The sequence below is a fragment of the Rhamphochromis longiceps genome, linkage group LG18, assembly GCF_057381845.1.
Source record: "Rhamphochromis longiceps isolate RC_006_pf linkage group LG18, R_longiceps_female_GT1.1, whole genome shotgun sequence".
In the NCBI taxonomy this organism is placed as follows: Eukaryota; Metazoa; Chordata; class Actinopteri; order Cichliformes; family Cichlidae; genus Rhamphochromis; species Rhamphochromis longiceps.
The window spans coordinates 28,999,741-29,017,329 of NC_140574.1; the positions used below are offsets into that span (position 1 = coordinate 28,999,741).

The 17,589-nt window shown below is 39.0% G+C and overlaps 1 pseudogene across 1 annotated transcript; it reads right to left on the minus strand.

The window, feature by feature from the left end:
• Nucleotides 1–419: 419 nt before the first annotated feature.
• LOC146648621 (solute carrier family 22 member 13-like) lies at nt 420–7,126 on the minus strand (annotated as a pseudogene). Its single transcript, XR_014908509.1, has 9 exons — nt 6,752–7,126; nt 6,535–6,638; nt 3,975–4,129; nt 3,186–3,354; nt 2,983–3,103; nt 2,607–2,701; nt 2,195–2,409; nt 1,992–2,100; nt 420–1,885 (listed from the first exon to the last, which is right to left on the minus strand). The product of XR_014908509.1 is annotated as a solute carrier family 22 member 13-like (transcript).
• Nucleotides 7,127–17,589: the final 10,463 nt, after the last annotated feature.

The following is a 17,589-nucleotide window of genomic DNA, read 5'->3' on the forward strand; positions in this document are numbered from 1 at the left end:
TATAGTATATTATTGTATATCTTTATTCCTCTTGCTTTATTCTCTTGCTTTATTGAGCATGTGTCTTGTCTTATCTTATCTTGTCTTATATAACAAAGTAAAATATTTCAAAGCAAAAACAGAAAAGGCTCAGTATTACACTATAAAGTGTATTACACAGTATGGTGCACTAAAGTAACTTAGTGTGTGTGAAGAGTTGTGATAGTCAGTGCAGGTTGAAATAAACTCGATGTGAAAGAACAGATTGGAGGTATGGAGAGAGAGCAGTCGACCGCTTTTACTTTATTTTATTTTATCACATTTGAAAAAAAGTATTAACACAGAAGCAATTTTTTGTTTCTTTGTTTCATTTCTTTTATTTGTGGGAAACAACTGGATTTGTGTTATATAACATGCCGCCCATGAAATTTAAATTTGGTGTTAAATCTTTTTTATATTTATATTTAAATTACATCAGAATGAAATTATGACTTTGCACGAACGTGCCAGATAGTTTAGGTGCCAGTCTCAGGTGATGCCACACTCTACTTTCACTGAAGAGTATTTTTGGATTTAATGTTAAACTGTTTGCAAACAATGCCTTTACAGAAAAGATTGAAAGTCAATAATTTATCACAAAATTATAACATAAAAAACATGTAGTGCTTAGAAAAAATTAATTTATAATTATGATGAACAAAGTTATAATAAAGTAAGTCCATAAACTGATGCCAAATCGTTAAAAAGCTCATATAAGACTGTATCTAAATGCTTGCATTATATAAAACTAAGAGATCTCTTATATCAAAAATCATTAATACAATAACGGTATTGTTTCACAGTTGGTCCATACAATACAACTCTGTGGAGGTACGGAGAAACATACAAAGCAAACACTATTACAGTGTATCTGCTGCAGAATAAAGCAAGGAATGATAAAGGGATCAGATTATTATGAATCATGGATTAATTAGTAGAATACGTGTCTTCAAATTTGAGGATATTGATGATCTCGACAGTGCAGTGATGCTCTGTCATAATCTCACTCCCTAGTTTAGTTATCCATGGTTCTAATTCTTAGTCCCTCTCCTGATTTAGTTAGTCCCCTTTCGTGTCCAGTTGTTCCCTGTCTCATCTGTGTGTATGTCTGTCTCCTGTATGTTGTCATGTCTTTCCCTGTTTGTCTGTGTCAAGCTCACATCTTCTGTTTTTTGTTCTTTGTCTCTGTTCCGTGTTTGTCACTTCCTGTTTTATTTTGTTAGCCGTGGTCTCTGCATTATGTTGAGTTTTGCTTCCTCTGCCTCGTCAAGCCTAATTTGTTCCTAGTGTGTTCCCCAGCTGTTTCCACTACCCTTATCACCCACCTGTGTATATATGTCCCAGCCTTGTTTGTCCGTGGTTGTGATTTCTCTTATCTGTCTGTGTCCTGTCTTTTTAGAGTTTCCTGTGTTAGAATCCCCACATATTTGAATTAAAAACATATAATTATTTTGGTATATTTGTAGAAAGAGTTAAAAACTCAATACAAAACAAAGTCAGTACACAAACATCTACATCTTGGTTGAATATGAATGTGGACTGGTAGTTGTTCTTCTTGTGGAACTAACTTGTCTGAAAGATATAAAGCAGAAACAGATGAAAAAAATGATGACTGACAAAATAACATGTTTGAAATGCTGCAGTAGTTAAACACTGATACCCATTGCGCTCAGCCTCTTCAGTCGTCTCAGGAAGCTCTTTTCTTTTGGTTTCGGGAAGCAAGAAGCCGAGAAATCCACCTATCAACGTAAGGCAGCTGAAGACTGTGATGGGTATGACCGAGTGGTACATGGCCAACAAGTTCAGCAGTGGAGCCAGTAATCCACCTAATCTTGCTGATATGGATCCTAAAGCTGTGGCTGTTTGTCTGAAACAGGAAGACAAATGGTATACTCACTAATTCCTCCCGTGTGTTCTTTTCACACAAGTCAGGGTATTGTTCACAAACATGAATAAAAACTGTGACTGCTTACCTAACCGATGTTGGAAACAACTCCTGCATAAAGACCATACAAACAGAGCCAGCCCATATCAAGAAAAAACGAGACGCAACAGCTAAAGATGTGACAGCAATGGCGTAACCTGACATAAAGGAAATAAATAATTAATAAAAGTGAACGTAAACATGATAAGCAGACAATTGAAAATGTATTTTGCGATATAACAAAGCTTTTACCATCAGGAACAGCTAGGATAAGTATGGAAGAGACTCCTCCGATCAGAAGGGTTGCTATGAATAATATTTTCCTCCCCAAAATCTCCAGCAGCCACATGGAGAGTAAAACAGATGGTACTTCAAAAACACCATAAACCAGTTGGGTTACAAAGATGCTCAAACCAAAGTTTTGCATGTCTAAGTACAAACTGTAGATGGAAAGATTCACGGAAAACCTTTAAAAGAGAAGAGAAACACATTTAATCAGACACAAAAGTCCTGTATCATGAACCATTTATAACACATTTATGAATGGCCATTTAATCATCAAAACATCAAATTGCCAATCTTAGCATTTAAAAACAGCAACATGTTTTTGCATTGAAATATTTCCCTTTTAATGTATTAACCTCACTATAGATGTTGAACTTACCATGACAGTATTATAATAAAGAAATATCTGGTCAGCAGTGATGATCTGAAGAGGATTTTTATTCCTCTGTTATTCACAGAGTTATTCACTTCAATCTGTGGGAGAAGTCACGCTTGCTGTAACACCATCATAGCAAATTAAGAAAAAGGACTTGAAATGAATCCATCAGTCTAGTTTTTTCCAGTTCCAGTTCAGGGTTGACATTACATACAGTGAGAGACACCCTGACCAGGTCCCCATTCTATTGCAGGGCTAATACATAGATACATCTCTTGTCATGAATATGTTGAATAGTAAACATAACAAATAAACAGCTATTTTACAGGTGTCATCGATGTTCTTGAAAACTCCTCCCCTGATGAATGTGATTCACTACCTTGTCCAGAAGAGACTCTGACACAGGGTGTTTGTTAATGGCTGCTGCTTTGACAATGAGCTGTTTGGCTTCTTCTTTTCTGCCTCTGCTTAACAGCCACCTGGCTGACTCTGGAATAAACCTGATAGGAAGAAAATTGAACTTCAAACAAACAGACATTTTGAAATGTATAAATAACTCAATAAATAGAGTGAAATACACACCATATGTAGATAATAAGCACTGCAAGCGGAACTGCTGTGATCAGCTGAGCCAGTCTCCAGTTTCGGATGCCATAGATCATACCAGCGAGGACGCACTCTCCAATTGCACTAAACAGCTGAGTCACACAAGCTCCCCATGATCTTTTGGACGTCCCAATCCATTCAGTGGCTGCAATAAGGAAAATATGTTAATTGTTTGTTTATTTTAGATTAAGACCTCAGCTCAAATGGAACAAAATAAATACATAACAACAAAAATAAGTAAAAACATTGCACATCAGCTGCTATGAATATCTCGGCTGACTGTACATATATTTTTCTATTACTATTTAATACCTAATCAGACAGAACATCTCAGTGTGAATGGATAATGACCCAAACCAACCAACAACAACCCAAGAGTTTCTCAAGTATGTGTTTAGTTGAAGACAAAACCCCCTGTAGAAAGGTGGACACAAAATTACATAAATGTGTCTTTGTCCTTTGTCCAACATCTTTATGTTTAGAAACTGATTATCTTTTGTCTCTTATGTAAATGTAAATATGTAAAACGGTCACAAAGGCAACAGTAAGATAAAAGTAACAATAAAAATAATAAATGGGAAGAGGTGGAAGTAGAAAGTTTGAATGGAAAATATCAGATCAGTACAGCCTTGTTGGACCTCTAAAACATTATAAGAACATCATCTTAGCCATTGAGAGAACAACTGGCAGATTATTTTACAATGAAAACTACTGTTAGTTGTAGCCTTGTCCAGAAGATGTAAAAAGTTAGTGTACTCTTCATACATAGTATGATGCTGTTGACTCGATATCCTCCAGCTCCAAATCCCACCAGAAACAGAGATACTAAATATAAGTAGACGTTGGGACAGAGAGCTGTTGTCACGGTGAATACAGACAACAGAACTGCTGGAATCTGAGTTGCTCATTTGCGGCCGAATCTGAAACACCAAGACAAACACACAGGGATACATTAGCTTCTGTTATGTAAATCACAAGCAGCGTTGGGGAGTAACGGAATACATGACCCGCTGTTACGTATTTATCAGAATCAGAATCAGCTTTATTTGTCACAAGCAGGTTGCCCTGCAGTGAAATGGGAGAGCCGCGAGCCTCCCCATGATGGTATCAAACTTCTGTTCCGTGGTGTTGTCATTCTTTTGATTCTGAGACCTCACAACTGCAGTGATCCGTTCCGCGATGTGTTCCAACTCAAGGGTCTCATTTTGAGCAGGCCTCTCTCTGATGTATCCCCCCATACGCTCAGTGGTGTTGTTTTGAGCCTTCACAGCAGCTGTAAGCATCTCCAAGGTGTTAACCATATTACGTTCATTGTGAGAGGTCGCGCCTCGTCCCATCGCTTCGATTCCAGCGGGCAGCCTTGGGGGGGTTTGAACAGCCGGTTCCGCTCTCTTATTTCTCCAATAAGCCAGGGCCAAGCCAGCTCCGATCAGCAAGAACCCTGTTATCATGGTTCCGAATAGGTAGATATCTTCAGCGTCCTCGATTGATGTATTCTGTTACAGTTACCGTTTTAAAAGGTGGTATTCAGAATACAGTTACTTTGTTGAAATAAAGGGATTACACGGCAGTCTTTTCGTGTTTCATATGTTAGGCTGTCCCCTCTCTCTTGTTGGTAACTCCACGCCAGTGGAAACCCAAACAAAACATGCATTAAGAGGCTCTAATGCCTGTGTCTCAATCTCGCGGCCCATGTCACCTCTACATGCAGCCCGCATAATGATGTGAAAGAAATATTTTTTAAAATTAGGTGTTTGTATGGCAAGTAACCTTCAGTAATAGTAATAAATCACACAGCAATAGTACATTCATGTAGTTGTAAAACGCTTGATAATATATTAAGTAATCCAAAGTATTGAGAATACGTTACTCTCATTGACTAACGCAACGGAATATGTTACAAAATACATTTTGGGGCATGTATTCTGTAATCTGTAGTGGAATACATTTTAAAAGTAACCTTCCTAACACTGATCACAAGAGCTGCGGGTTAATGTTGTGCCATTAAAGAGATAACAGTAATGCAATCATGTAAAAATAGAGTTTTTTCACGGGCAGTCCTGTGAAAAGCCACACCCCATGTTTCAGTAACACTGAGGAGGGTAAATAGCAAGTGCTGTTAATCAACTGCACTATCACATAGAGACAGACAACCATTTACACAAGAAGCACCAGTTAATGTGACCCTAATAACTGCATGACTTTCAACTGTGGGAGGAAACCAGAGTACCCAGGCAGAACCCACTGCAAACTTGACCAGATAGTGGTTTTGAACCCAGGACCTTCTTGCTGTGTGAGGCAACAGTGTTAATCACTGCGCCACCAAGCTGTGAAGTGAGACTTACAAAAATAGGAAGGTTATGATTACAAGGCGTGATACAGAATTTTCTGTACGTTTTTGTCCTCGACAGGTTAAACCACAATAAATAGCAACAGCACATATGTGGTGTGTGTACGATTGTCTGCCTCTTATTACCCCAGTGATTTTCCTGTGGTTTGAAATCGTGTATGATCTTGTGAATTTTGTTAGTTCAGTCAACTAACCACTCTAACTAGATTGTATTATGTCATCTCAACAAGAATAAATTAAGTTGCTGAATTTCATGCAAACCCTGCATGATTTAATCATTAACCATAGAAACAACAAGTTTGAATCTTGTTAATGTAACAACCACCCAGTTTCATTTTTTTGAGTGCACCTAGATTTCCCTCAGCATCAATCTGGGGAATTGCTGCCAAAGCAAGTTATTTTTTTCACAGGACTGCACAGAGACTACACAACAGTCCTTTAAAAACTCTCTTTTCAGATGACTGTATTTGCAGTTTTGTTATGTATGTAGGGAAGCAACCCTTTAACATACTACATTAAAGATCTATAGAAACGCATATGGAATACTGACTTCATACAGATTTCATTGTAAGTCTAATTTAACATCAGCACATCAGGAAAATATGGGTTTATTTGAAAAATATTCCATTCTGTTTCTACTCAGATTTTACACACTGTCCCAACTCTTTGGAATTGGGTTTGTAGAAATATAGTTTTATATTTTGAGATACATATATCTTTAATGCTGACTAATTATTAGGTAACATTTAGTTTGTTGAAATCTTGAAGAGTGTGTACAGCAAACTCTTCACACGTCTATTTGTTGTTAAACTTTGAAAAATTGTAAAAATTCTTTGGTTAGCTGTTGCTAAGATAGAGAAGCAAACATTTGTTTTGTAAAGGTGCTGAAAGACAAAAGTTATTCATTCCCTGTGAAATTGTATTAAAGTATTTCTGTATTTTGGAACAATGAACTACTGCAAGGAGCACACTTACGATTCAGCAAAAGGTCCAAATACGAGAGAACCAACAAGAACTCCAGCCATGAACATTGCTTGAATCACTTCCACCAAGCTGGCCTGGCCACACACTAGATCAAACTGTGAGTATTTGTAATAATAATAATAATAATAATAATAAAACAGACAAACAAAATAATTAATGTAATGTTTCATGGAGGTGAGAGATCTACTGAACAACAAATTTCACTTACATCAGTGACTATGGTGGCTTTGTAGAGCATGTTCCCATACACCCATCCATCCTGGCACCCTGTGGTCTCATTGAGTCTGTACTCTCTGATAGTATCAATGTCCCAGCTCACTGGGACAAACATCTCACACTTGCTGAAGGTCCCATCCTCCTCCCGAGGCACGGTCAGGTTGAGCTGCTCCTCTGAGGTCAGGTTAGGAGCAGCACTGAGGATCCAGTCTGTGCTGCAGTGTCTGTCTGGATCTGATTGGATGAAAACAAAACTGGCAAAGAGAAAAGTCTGAACAAAGTTTGGAAAGCAAAGTGCAATTAGAGTGATCTTCTGGAATAATCCAAATTCCCCAATGTTCCTTAGAATCTCTCCAAAGTCTGTCATTTTGAGCTTGATGGTGAAGGTCTGAAAAACAAAAGAGCTGCAGCGCCGACTCATACAGTGACTGAAGGAAACGGTTTCCAGGGCCTACTCCGTGGATCGGCTTCCTCCGAGGCGTGGACGTCTATCAGCAGAGAATGTACCTTCACCTATCAGCAGAGAATGTCCCTTAGTCTGTAACACAGTCAAATATATTCTCAAGTAATATTCAAGCATGCCATTCAGCGTGTTAGTACGAGCAGCTCGGGAGCAGCTTGGGAGAACAAGAAAACAGAGACTGCTTCAGGTTGTCTTCCCAAATTGACTCAACTTTATTCACAAGTACAACAGTTTATATAGAGGGTAAAATTCATGAGACAGCAGATTTATCAGTTTAAACCAGTACAGACCAAGATAAGGCAGCGTCTTCCTGCCCTTGGGTGAAGAAGCATCCTTTGTATAGTGTATCAGTTCAGCTACAATTGTGATTATCTCAGCGACATATTTTCAAGGCACAAAACAAAGAGTTCTTACATTAGTGAAATCTGAAACAAACCATTTGGCCTCAACAGGCGTCTCCTAAAAGATTAAGAAACTAATGTAGCTGAGGGAGTGATCTCTGTGGTATTTCAACCTTGTACCAGCCTGTGATTCTCACACATCAATTCTTGGGTCAAAGAGAAAAATAACTAAAACAAAGGGGCCTTATTGAATGACAGAGTTTTCCTGTATAATGTCACTATAAAACAATATCCAGTAAATGCTACCATGGTACTAAAATACCTAACAGTTCCCATCTTTTATTATTTTTTAAAATAATAACTCAAATAGAAAGGAAAAATCACAAATGTAATAACATAATATAAAAAGCAAATCATAAAATGTAATAGTTCACAACCTAATGTTCAATATACACATCAGGAACATCATTGGTAACATCTGGCACATCCTCAGGATCAATTTGTGCTAATTGCAAATACATTGAAGTAGCTGTACTGGTAGCTATATGGGTTATCATTGAGAATGTGGCTTGCAGAAATGTGAACAGGGTTGCACTTTACAATACGAAATAGTAAATAAAAATCCTAAGGTTAATGCAGTAGATATGATTAATAACCTAAATATATAAAAAAGACAGTTCTTTAGTCGTCTCCTGGCCTGGTCCCAGGTTCGAGAGACACCGTATAAGCGTCGTGTGATGACAATGGGCATTTCATTTTCTCCATTATCAGGATGAAACGAGTCTATCTTTATCAGGTTAGACATTGTGTGGTACTTTCGGCTTTTTATTCCTGTTGGATGTTCGAGTACCTTGCTGTGGCTCTTTCAGGCGTTGTGTGTTAATCAGTGATTGTGTGTGTGTAGGTGTATTGAATCCGGGCGTTGGCTCGCCTGAGTCGTCATCTACTTGATCCGACGCCTTAGGTGGTTTGGTGGGGCTGGTCTTAACCCTGCTGGCATGAATCCACTGAGGTTGTCCGTCTGTTAGGATGCTGGTTCTCGTCACTGCAAGTACAGTCTGGGGGCTGGAACACGCGGCCTCCCCGAGTGCCCTTGGTTTTAGCGACTTTACCAACACCGCATCTCCTGGTTTCCACGGATGGGTTGGATCTATGGAAGGGAGAGGCTGGGAGAGACAAACTTTCTGATAGTTATTATTCAGTGTTTCTACCAGGTTATGAACATAGTCAGACAATGCAGTGTCTATGTCCCCTTCCAATAGCGGTGCCCCTCTGGAGGCTGACCATGGTGTTGGAAACGGTCTTCCCATGATTATTTCAAATGGAGATAATTTGGTTGCTGCGGATGGAGTCATTCTAATCTCGCAAAGGATTTGAGGAAGTAGTTTGATCCAGGTCATTCCTGTTTCTATCATTGCTTTAGTCAGGCGATTTTTTATGGTCCTATTCATTCTTTCTACAACTCCTGAACTCTGAGGATGGTATGGCACATGATATTTCCAGTCTATTGCTAGAGTTTTAGCACACTTTTGAATTACTTCTGATGTGAATGAAGGTCCTCTATCACTGTTAATTTGGTGAGGTATTCCAAATCTGGGTATTATTTCATTGCACAACTTTTGACAGACTACTTCTGCAGTTTCTTTTGATGTTGGATAAGCTTCTACCCATTTACTAAATTGGTCCACTATTACCAGTAAGTACTTGATGCTTCCTTGTGCTGGCATGTGTGTAAAATCAATTTGTAATGTATGAAATGGGAAATCTGATTGTGGTAAATGCTGATGTTTTGCTTTTGGTTTTCCTACATTAGTTCGTGCACATGTTAGACAGGTTGCTAATATGCGTTTTACTGCGTGTGATGTTTTCTCGATTACAAATCTTGATTTTATTGCTCCTATTACCCCTCTTTGTCCGACATGACTCACATCGTGAAAATGGCGGACAAGGATTGACAGTAGTGAAGATGGGAGGGCAATCAAACCCTCAAGATTTTTGTATAAGCCGTCTCTGTTATCTAAGGTACAATCATTATTTTCCCAGTAAGTGTAATCTAAGGCAGAGGCTTGCTCTTGTATGAATTTTAGGTCAACATTTGTTTCTAAATAGTCTGGGAGTGTGACAAGTGGCAGCTGTAAAGGCAAAGATAATACTTCCTTTCTGGGTGGTTGCTGTGAGGCAGCAGCTGCTTTCGCGGTTACGTCTGCAAGAGCATTAGAAAACATAGCTGTTATCAGTATCTGCAAACATTTCACCCTTTGTGTTAAATGAAATACACAAGTTCATTTTTGCCATTAAATCTCTGCCTAATAAATTCACAGGCGAGTTTGGAATAATTATGAATGGATGATATGTAATTTCGTCTGGTTTTGGGCCCCAGCGTGTTTTTAGAGAATGAGTTTTGGGGCATTGCACTAGAGTTCCGTTTATTCCCATGGTGTTGATGCACACAGAGGAAACAGGCCCACTATAGAATTTTCCAGACAGTGAACTTTTAGTGGCTCCACTGTCAACTAAAAAGGAATAAGTCTTTTCACCTATCTCTATATCTAACATGGGCAAGCTTTCTGTGTTACGGGACAATTGCAAATGCAGCATCGTGTGTAGTGCTTCACACTGTCCCTCATCTTCACCTGGGCCTCCCTATTGTCGGTCCAGTCTTTCGTTATCATATGGGTGGGGATTAAAATGTGGATTATAAGGTTGCTGCCTAAGTGCAAAGGGGCCATTATTTTGATGTGATTCCTGTCTACGTTGCCAGTTACCTTGTCTGTAAGAGCTCTGCTGACGCCTAGTGGCAGGAGCTGGTCCTGTGTTTTGTGGTTGAGACCTACGTGCTGCTGATTTGCATTCCCTCCTCCAGTGTCCTATTTTTCCACAGTAAAAACATACGTCTCCACTCCTATCTCTCCTTCTGAAATCTCCCTGCTGCGCTTGTTGAGGGGGCGGGGCCCCTGCATACATCATTTTTTCACTTTCCTCTGAGCCTTCAACATCAAAATTCAACATCATCTTAACACTTTTAGCCTTCGTGCTGTTGGGGAAAAGATCTGCACCAGCTTTTGTTTTGACAAGTGTGATAAAGTTCTTTATCTTCATGTCATAGAGATTATCAGTGGCAGTCAGCTTCAATAGTTGTGAACATTCTGGATGAATATTGTTTAAGAATGTTGTTATGAAAATCTGATCATTTCCTCCTTCAGGCGTGCATGCCTCATTAGTCCAGCAGTGTGTGAAACGTTTCATAAAAACTAGAATGGATTCATCTGGCTTTTGCTTACACATGGTTACTGCATTTAAATCAATTTTATCTCTAGACATTGTGAGCAGAAATTTCTTTAGATTTTGAAAAAAGGCTTTGATTTTGTCATCGTTTATCCACAAAAACGAGGTGGTGTTGGCTGCTTGGTCATTTTTAGGGTCTAGTTCCTCTACTTCTTCAATAAGCTGAGATTCAGTCACACCTGGGATTCGTTGACATAATATATATCTATAATCAGGCCCACCCAAGTGGTGGTATCTGGTACTTCTCTGTAATGCAGAAACAAAGGCTGTAGGATTTTGTAGAGGATCGGGAAGTTCTTTAATGGTTGCTGCTAACTCTGAAATTTTAGGGGGTTGAATGCAACACATGTCCCCTATTATCATGAACGGGAGGGAGGGGCTGACGTCATTAAATTGTGATCCCTGCTTTTCTTTATAACGGGTGTTTTTGTGGGGGCCCTCTTGAGTTTTTTCCTCTTTTTTCTGCTTTAAGTAGTTCCTTATTAAATTTCTGGTGTTAGTTATTGCTTTTGGCACAGTCAAACCATTCGCTACTCTAGTGTGGCGCTGAACATGATTATCTATGACGGAAACGGCTTGCTGCAGTTCAGCTTCCGTACGTTCAGTTAAAGGATCTTTCATGATTTCCTCACACTCTGTCATTAACTGTTTTGTTTGCTTTTTATGTTCCTGTAACTCTCTTTCTCGTTCAGTGTATTCTCGTTCCTGTCTTTGATCTAGGTTAAACCAGTCATCTTCTTCTGATTTAGGTGTCATTTCAGTGCCTTCCTCACTCTTTTGGGATTCTGCTGTTAAATCAGGATATACGCGCTGATGACGTGCAGCCGCCGCAGCAGCTATTAATTCTGTCTTTTCATCATAAGGCGGCGGAGCCGTAGGTTGAACGGATGGGCATATAAGGCTAGTTTTTTCTGCAGTGGATTTACTAGAGCCTACACTGGCTTGATTTAAAGCATTTACGTCTGGCTCGGGTCCCTTTTTCCATAGTGGTAGCATGCGATTGATCACATCATGACATTCTATCATATATTTTTTACAGGACTTTTTAATCAGCCTACTTTCCTTATCACAAATAGTATTTAACATTTCTACTGACCTGTTTTCTGGCGATAATCGTTCGGGATAGGGCTCCGGAAATACACTAGGATGCATTAAAGTTATAGTTCTTAAGTTCGAGACGAAATCAGTCACGTAAGCACTTCCGCATGTTCTGGATACGTAATCATGGAAGTCTTCATTGATTCGCGAGCGTGGGTTAAACGTAACCGGAAGTGGGAGTCGTACTGAGCCGCTATTTGTGATTTTATATTTTATTTATTTCGGTTTTACAGTTAATTTTGAGTTTTTATCGGACCCGTCTAAGGTCTTTGAATTATTCTGACCCATGGTCAGTGATTTCCAGAGGGGTTTAGACGCTTTGAAGGATTTAAGTTAGTTTTTATTTTTGCTGTGGCACACCTGAGGTTACTTGATTTTTTGCTAGCAATTTTATCTTTTTAGTGAGCAACTTCTCACTTTTTAACGAGCAACTTCTCGTTTTATGACCCCAGGCAACTTCCTGTGTCCTTTCTGCTGGTGAGCAACTTCTTAGTTTATGACAGCAGGCAACTTCCTGTGTCCTTTCTGCTTTTATTTACAAAACAACAGGCAACTTCCTGTGTTTCTATGTGGGCCACTAACGAAGGCTCCTCAGCGTATCCCACTTGTTACTATGTGGGCCACTGAAGAAGGCCTCGTCAGCGTATCCCGTTTCTATGTGGATCACTGAGAAAGGCATAACACAGTCTTATAAAATAAAAGACGAGTGCCTACCTTCGTCAGGATCCCACTCCTGACACCAAAATTGAAGGAAACGGTTTCCAGGGCCTACTCCGTGGATTGGCTTCCTCCGAGGCGTGGACGTCTATCAGCAGAGAATGTACCTTCACCTATCAGCAGAGAATGTCCCTTAGTCTGTAACACAGTCAAATATATTCTCAAGTAATATTCAAGCATGCCATTCAGCGTGTTAGTACGAGCAGCTCGGGAGCAGCTTGGGAGAACAAGAAAACAGAGACTGCTTCAGGTTGTCTTCCCAAATTGACTCAACTTTATTCACAAGTACAACAGTTTATATAGAGGGTAAAATTCATGAGACAGCAGATTATCAGTTTAAACCAGTACAGACCAAGATAAGGCAGCGTCTTCCTGCCCTTGGGTGAAGAAGCATCCTTTGTGTAGTGTATCAGTTCAGCTACAATTGTGATTATCTCAGCGACATATTTTCAAGGCACAAAACAAAGAGTTCTTACATTAGTGAAATCTGAAACAAACCATATAACCAAGTAACCCATATAGTCATTATGGCGATTGCAAATAATCCTATACTTGGAAATGAACACTTGTGTTTGTTTTGATGTGTTTGAATAAACACCAGTACTTGAAGTTTGGATCCCTCTATGCTTATGGATCTATGACAGAAGTATGAGCTCAAACTGACATAGCCTACCTTGTGCACAGAGAAAGCAAAAGCCAGATGTGTTTTGTATTCATACCATCAGTGTGCAGTTGGCGCATTGTGTGCTTAGTAGATGATGGCTTGTGTGCACTGTTTGATACGGAAACACCATTTTTACGAAGGTGTGAAGAGTTAATCTAGCTGTGTTCGCTTTTGCAAGAGAACTACAATGTTTTGATGATTGGGTGACAGGTTTTCTTATTTGTGTGTAGAGTTTTGCAAAATTAGCCAATAGTTACAAAAAATGTGCTTAAGCAATCAGAAAAAACTGTAATCTTTAACCCAGCTATATTATCTTTTTAGCACACAAGACCCTTTATTTTAATTGTTCTTACTTGAAGGTACTGAACTGCTGTCATGTCAGCACATTCGTATATCCTTTATACAACTGTGTAAAAACTCTTATCACTTATCTATATGCTTACAATCTGATCATTTCTTTTAGTGCTGTTTCAAAAGTCATCACACACACACACACGCACGCACGCACGCACGCACGCACGCACACACACACACACACACACACACACACACACACACACACACACACACACACACACACACAAACCCAACCTATTGTTGATTTTAAGTCTGCTGCTGTAAATATGTAAGTTCATTAGGCTGCAGAATATCTGAGTCGGCAATAAGCAGTAAACAGAGCTAAGTCTCTTAGTGGTGTGTAATCAAAATAGCTGACACAAAAAAGCAGAGAAAGAGAGACAAGTAATACTGCAAGTCAAAAGAGATGATGTAACAATGTTTGCCTGCAATCAAGAAAGATCATATAGTTTATAATTTATGCCTGAACAGTAAAGGGATTAATGAGTAAAAATGTAACTAAGGAAAAACTAAAGGATTGTTTGCTTTTCGCAGTGTTAGCACACTCAAGGTATAAACTCCAGTTGTATACATTACTCAATAGCAGCTATAAACATTCTCAGTTTATCCAGGAATACATTTGCAAAACAGACATTTAAATGTGTAATGGATGTGTTTCTAATGGAGGTGTTTCTACGGTTTGTGTGGATATATTCACAAAAATGTGACTGATTTATACCCAATTAAAAGGTTCAGAAATCCCTCTTGTTTCAGTCTTGCACAATATGCAGAACATAAACACTCAATGACCACTTTATTATGTACGCTTACTCAGCTTCTTGTTAAGACACATTGGCAAATGGGCTAGATATGACATTAGGGATGGATGATATGGCCCAAACATAATATCACGATATTTCAGAGTATTCTCATGATAACGATAAATTTGACGATATGACAAAATACAGAAAAAGTTATTAATTTGACAAATTAAACATAACAGGTATATTTTTATATTCTATAAAAAGAAAAACATAGCTAAATTACACAGGTAACTTTAATGTATTCAGTCTTAAAGTATAAAAATAAAAATTCTCCCTCTGTTCTTTGGATTGAAAAAGTTTGTATAAAACATAAATACTAAAAGAATAAAATAAAATCCACCACAAAAAAGTGCCGTTTAGAAAAATAAAATGAATAATTCTCAAATCTTTTGAGCATAAACAATCAAACAAAAAAATAAGTTGCTTTTACAGTTTTTTCTGATTGCTTAAGCACATTTTTTGTAACTATTGGCTAATTTTGCAAAACTCTTCACACAAATAAGAAAACCTGTCACCCAATAATCAAAACATTGTAGTTCTCTTGCAAAAGCAAACACAGCTAGATTAACTCTTCACACCTTCGTAAAAATGGTGTTTCCGTATCAAACAGTGCACACAAGCCATCATCTACTAAGCACACAATGCGCCAACTGCACACTGATGGTATGAATACAAAACACATCTGGCCTTTGCTTTCTCTGTGCACAAGGTAGGCCATGTCAGTTTGACCTCATACTTCTGTCATAGATCCATAAGCATAGAGGGATCCAAACTTCAAGTACTGGTGTTTATTCAAACACATCAAAACAAACACAAGTGTTCATTTCCAAGTATAGGATTATTTGCAATCGCCATAATGACTATATGGGTTACTTGGTCTGCAGTGAACATGCTTCCTCTGCCCCAGCATCTGGTCATCTAGCAATTCTGTAAAGTAACAATTTCAGTATTTTTACATCAATGGTATTGGTGTGTTTCTCATTGGCATATGGCAGTGCTACAAATCTTTGTGCGAAGTGACTGTACTCACCGATTCTCATTTCAAGATGTCCTTATGGTACTTGCTACAGTGTAGCGGCTCGAGTTAGGCTGGACCCGTTGGCCAGCTACCCTCAGGGTCATTCCACGGTTGATTACATGGTCCACTATTGTAGCTCTGATGTCATCAGCAATTCTATTTCTTACTCTTCCTACCCTTCCTCTCCCCCTTCCTCGTCTTCCTCTTGCTCCTCCTTGTCCTTGTCGTCCTCTTCATCCTACTTCTTCACCTCCACGTCCTCTTCCTCGGCCTCCTCTACTTCTCACTCTTTCTGCTCCCTCCATTGTACTCCGCACACACAGCTTACCTGTATTATAGTGCTTAGGCTGATTGCAAAGTGAACTGATTATCTAAAAAAGTTTTCACATGTGAAAGTGTGCCAGACAGTTGGCAAATTAGTGTTAATGATAGCCATACATGTGTATACTTTTGCTAGGAGTGTGTTGGAAATTTGGTAATTGAGTGTTGTGCAGTGAATTGTGCCTACAGTTTTGCAAAGTGTGTGTTACAAAATTGCAAACTGAGTGCAAAGCAGTTTTTGTGCTTTTAGTTTTGCAGACTCAGTGAGTGGTTTTGCTATAAGTCTGAATAGTTTTAGAGATTGTGCTACAGGAATCACAGTTAGGGTTTAAGCATTCAGAAAAAACTGTAACTGAGCAGGCCTATTACAGGTGACAATGTTCTCTTCTGTGCTGAACAACCTATCAGAGGCTGCACTTTGTGGCTTGGATGCACAAGTACTTTTTTGCCAAATGACTGACCTGAGGACAGTTAACCTCGTGCACTTTCCACCATTTGAGGGGATCATTGTCACCATCTGCTGGGGGACAATCTAGGTCGTTTTTAACTCTGCCTGTCCCTTGGAGATGGTCCCAGTCCTTGCTGCTACCCTCTTAAAAAAGCTTCCAAGGGTCTTCTTTGGCAACTTTGCGCTTTGGCCCAGGTTGTCTTCAGCTGATCTTGAAGCTTGTGGTGGTGTTTCTGATTCTACTGACCACGCAGTAATGATACAGTTTCGCTGACTGCTCATTCTTTGATTGCCTGGCTCTTTACTAGAATCAGGTGTTGATGCTTGAGATTGTGAAATAAATTAGAGGGATTTCCCCTTTAGATATTATAGCCTTCGTGCACTCCTTACATATTATTGTAGTTTGTTCTGTAGCTCCTCGTTTGTATCCAAAATAATTAAACAACACTGAAGAGCTGCGCTTTTGTGAATTAAATCTTCAGCCATAACGTTTTCTTCACCTTAACAACTTTAATAACTTCATGCTGCATGACCCACGTGACTGTAATCCACTGTGTGATGGGGTGATGTGTTTACACCATGAAATATCATGATATCAAAAAAAAAAAATTACCTGTATTTTTGTGAATGATATGACATGGCCCACCCTCATCCCAATGGCGTTGAGGGTGTCATTAATTAAACCGTTGCTTAAAAACGCATCACGTGCCCCAGCTGTCTTAGATAATTATAGGCTAATCTCCAACGTTTTTTTTTTTAAATCTCAAATTCTTCCTCGCATTATGGAGTTCCACAGGATTCTGTGCAGTTCTGTTTATATTATACATGTTTCACTTAGGAAGTATTATTAGAAGACATAATTTACATTTTCATTATTATGCCAATGATACCAGCTTTACATATCCATGAATCCAGATTACACACACCAATTAGTTTAAACTGCAGTAATGCAGTGATTTGTGCAATACCTCTAAAATTAGAAAGATCCTCTTTAAGAGTGATGATGAAAAACTAGTTCATTAATTTATTACTTCTAGGCTGGACTAGAAGTAACTTACATCAGTAAGTTATCAGGGTCTCCTAAAAAGCCATCAGTTGGCTTCGGGAAACAAAGTGCTGCAGTGAGCAGTGAGAGTACTGACAGGGACTAGAGAATCGGTCTTAAGTAATCTTAAAGACCTCATACTACCACACCATCCCAATAGAGCACTTTGCCCTCATACTACTGGCCTACTTGTGGCTCCTAGGACATAAAGCAGAATGGGAGGCAGTGCCTTTAGCTTTCAGGCCGCTATTCTGTGGAACCAGCTCCCAG